At 40.9% G+C, this 4,046-nt stretch overlaps 1 non-coding gene across 1 annotated transcript; it reads left to right on the plus strand.

Annotated features, from left to right (window-relative positions):
- The first annotated feature begins 2,368 nt into the window (after positions 1-2,368).
- Positions 2,369-2,471, plus strand: LOC116564187. The gene has a single exon (XR_004274776.1). It is a non-coding gene; the product is annotated as a U6 spliceosomal RNA (small nuclear RNA).
- Positions 2,472-4,046: the final 1,575 nt, after the last annotated feature.

Consider the following 4,046-nt stretch of genomic DNA (forward strand, 5'->3'; position numbering starts at 1 on the left):
ATTAGCCAGGTATGTGGTGTGTACCTGTAGTCCTGGTTACTCAAGAGGCTGAGCTGAAAGGATTTCTTGAGCTTAGGAGGTCGAGGCTACAGTGAGCTATGATCATGCCAGTGCACTCTGGCCAGGCTGACGGAGTGAGACCCTGTCTTAAAAAAAGGAAAGAAAAAAGAAAGAAAGGAAAAATGTGGTTTGGAAAGTTATGTGATTTTTTTCTCCCAAGGTTATAGTGCTAGCAAGTAGCAAACCCAGGATTCGAGCCAGGTCTTCAGATGCTAAATTTAGTGACTTTTTAATAATTTTACCGCTGGCTAACTGTTCTCTTACCTTTATCCATATTCCTGTGTCAATCATAGTATTTTACCCTGTGGTCTCTCTCTTTGCTTAGTTGCTTAGATAAAATCATGTTGATTTTTAGTGAGGCCATGGTTGGGAAGCACTATAGTGGACATTGCTAGTTTTTAACATCTTGACATCCATTTTCCTCTTTTGGTGAGTGTATTCTTTTCTCTCTGGAGAACTCCCTCTACCCCCACTTGGAATCCATGTGTTTCAAGTGGGCTCTAACCCTTGCTTCGGGATGGGGTCTGTGACTCCCCTAAATCAGTGTGACTCCGCCTCTGGGGTTCAAGTGATTCTCGTGCCTCAGCTTCCTGAGTAGCTGGGATTACAGGTGCCCGCCATCACACCCAGCTAATTTTTGTATTTTTAGTAGAGACGGGGTTTCACTGTGTTGGCCAGGCTGGTCTCAAACTCCTGACCTCAAGTGATCCGCCCACCTCAGCCTCCCAAAGTGCTGGCATTACAGGCGTGAACCACCACACCCAGCCTTTTTTTTTTTTTTTTTTTAACTTGTTGGCATTAGGGAAATCTCCACAATAAGATATGTTAATTTTTTTTTTTGCTATGGACCAGGCCATTCTTAAAGCCAGACCTACCTTCAAGAACTTTCAGTTCTATGGTACAACAAATTCCATTAATGCTTAAGCTAATAACATAAGTGAGATTTTCTGTTACTGTCAACTGCAAGAGGCTTACCTGTTACCACAGACTTTCTCAATTCAATTTCACCCAAGTTAAAAATCAATTAGGACTCAACAACAAAAAGACAAATTACCCAATTAAAAATGAGCAAATGATTTGAATAGACATTTCTCCAAAGAAGATGTACAAGTAGCCAATAAACTCTTGAAAAGATGCTCAACATCATGAATCATTAGGAAAATGCAAATCAAAACTACAGTGAGATAGAACTTTACAGCCCTTAGGATGGCTGTAATCAAAAATATGAACAACAAGTGCTGCCAAGGACATGGAGAAATGAGAACTGCTGTACCTTGCTGCTAGGAACGTGGAGTGGTACAGCCACTTTGGAAAACAGTCTGGCAGTTCCTCAAACAATTAAACATTGCTACCATGGGGCTAGCTATTTTACTCCTAGGTATATACCCAAAAGAAATGAAAATATATGTCCACAAAAAGTTTTGTGCAAGAATGCTCATAGTACTTGTATTCATAATAGCTGAAAATGGAGAACTCAAATGTCCAGCAATAAGAGATTGGATAAACGCATTGTAAAATCCAAAGGAAGACTACTCAGCAATAAAAGGAACGAGCCACTGATACATACCAAAAAAAAAAGATGAATCTAGAAACATGGTGAGTGAAAGATACCAGATGCAAAATAATAAATATGGTATGACTCCATTTATATGCAGTCCAAGAGCAGGCAAACTAGCCTATGGTGATAGGATTAGGAAGTGGTTCTCTCAGTGAGAAAGGGCAAATTTGACTAGAAAGGGTCAAGAGGATGAGTCAACTTTCTGGAACTTTAGATGATAGTTACATGAATGTGTACAATTATCAAAATCTCTTGGCCTGGCATGCGCCTGTAGTACCAGCTACTCGGGAGGCTGAGGCAGAAGAATCGCTTGAACCTGGGAGGCGGAGGTTGCAGTGAACCAAGATCATGCCACTGCACTCCAGCCTGGCGACAGAATGACACTCCTTTTCAAAACCAAACCAAACCAAACAAAACGCTATTGGCCAAGCATGGTGGCTCAGGCTTGTAATCCCAGTGCTTCAGGAGGCTGAGGTGGGAGGATTTCTTAAGGCCAGGAGTTCAAGATCAGCCTGGGCAACATAGCTGGTCAAAAAAAAAAAAAAAAAAAATTAGCCTGGTATGGCTGTGCATACCTGTGGCTCCAGATACTCAGGAGGATTCTGAGGTGGGAGAATTACTTAAGCCCAGGGGTTTGAGGTTACAGTGAGCCATGATCATTCCACTGTACTTCAGCCTGGGTGACAGAATGAGACCCTGTCTCTAAAATTAAAAAAAAAAGTTATGGAACTGAACCTTAAGATCAGCATGTTAAATACTTCACTTAAAAATAATTAATACTTGGAATGATACGGAGAAGATTAGCATAGCCCCTGCGTAAGGATGACAGGAAAAAAAATAATACTATGTTTTAAATGTTTACTGCTTCCTCACTTTTCATGAGGAAAAAAAGCATTCACTGAATTTATATGATCTAACAGGTGTGAAAAACTCTCCTATCAAAAAATATCAGTCCTCACCAACTTAATAGACTGAATTTCCCCTGTTTAGTTTCTCCTTTGATATACACATTGAAAGCCCTAAATAAAATGCTGTATTAATTTTCCCCAGTGAATATTTTAGCATGACACTAATGTATGAAGTTGGTTCTCCTCCCTCTTAGCAAGGTACTGTAACCTACTATTGACTATGCTAAAGTCTAAAAATAAATAAGATAATAAAAGTGATAAAATGGTGATTACCTTCTTCAAGTTGCTAAGAAGTCTGAAGGGGCACCAACCCTTGCAAGCTAAGTTTTCACTTTGGCTGACTCAGGCTCATTTCTTTCATTCTTTCTTTGCATCACCCCACCTCCCAGGCTTATGCCTCATCACTTACTACCTACTGACCGGTTTAATAGACCTCAGAAAGACTGTGGAAATCCTAAAATGCAGAGTCATTCACAAACTTCCCCAGCATGAGTCCCCAAATCCCTGTAAGTGCACTGGAATATCCATTTCATGGGTGATTTACGGGTTAGAAAGAGCTCTTAATTGCTTCACTAGTGTGGACTTCTCTGTGACCAAAAAAAAAAATGTCAATGTGGGCTCCTTTGAGGGAAAGGAGAGGGGACATTATACAAGAAAAATGTTCTTTTCCAGCATCAAGAAAATTCATTAGCACACATTAAAATGCACTCAAGTAGTCATCACCCTAAATTGTTTTGGAAAAGGCCCTGCTTTGGAAAAACACAGGGCAGAAGCATTACTCCTGCAGCTTGGCACAATGAGATGGCGGGATGACAAATGTCTTATTCTCTACAGTGCCTTAATATTTAGAGGACATCTGCTACTGTGTGTTTCTCCCTCCCCTGAGTCACCTTTATCACAGTCTAACATTGTGTTATTGCTGTTTTCCATGTCCACCTGTTACACGGATAAGGCGCAGCTGTACTCCTCCAGCGTGTGGGAAGCAAATGAGTCTGAAAGTCAGGAGGCTGAGCTTCTAGTCTCATTGTTGTACTAACTATGCAGTCTTAGGCAAATATTGCAAATTCTCTTGGTTTTAGTGTTCTCTTTTAAAAAAAATGGGAAGTATAATAGACATGGTTTCAATGAAATGGAGGCTAAGACTTACCCCAGCCATTAGGGATTCCTCAGCTCAGGTCATGGAACCAATATGTAGAGAAGGGGTGATATATCCTTAACAGCAGTAATTAGGTTGCTGCTACCTGGTGGGGATGGACAGGGAGAGCTATGTTTAGAGCTCAGGGATTCAATGAATAACCTCTTAGCATTCCTTGGTCCAGTGGTCTGGTCACGGGAAAAGTATAGTCACCCAGTAAAGACAAAATAATCAATGTCTCCTATTCTGCATGCAATGAAGTTTGGGTCTCTGCAATTCTACTTTGCAAAATAGGCAAAAGCATCTTTACTCCAGTCGCCTGGGACAAGGAGAGAGGTAAAACACATCCTGCTGAAGTGCTGATGGAAGGAAAGAACAGAAGTGG

The sequence above is a fragment of the Sapajus apella genome, unplaced genomic scaffold (genome assembly GCF_009761245.1).
Source record: "Sapajus apella isolate SASKATOON/1434 unplaced genomic scaffold, GSC_monkey_1.0 scaffold36, whole genome shotgun sequence".
Taxonomy (NCBI): Eukaryota; Metazoa; Chordata; class Mammalia; order Primates; family Cebidae; genus Sapajus; species Sapajus apella.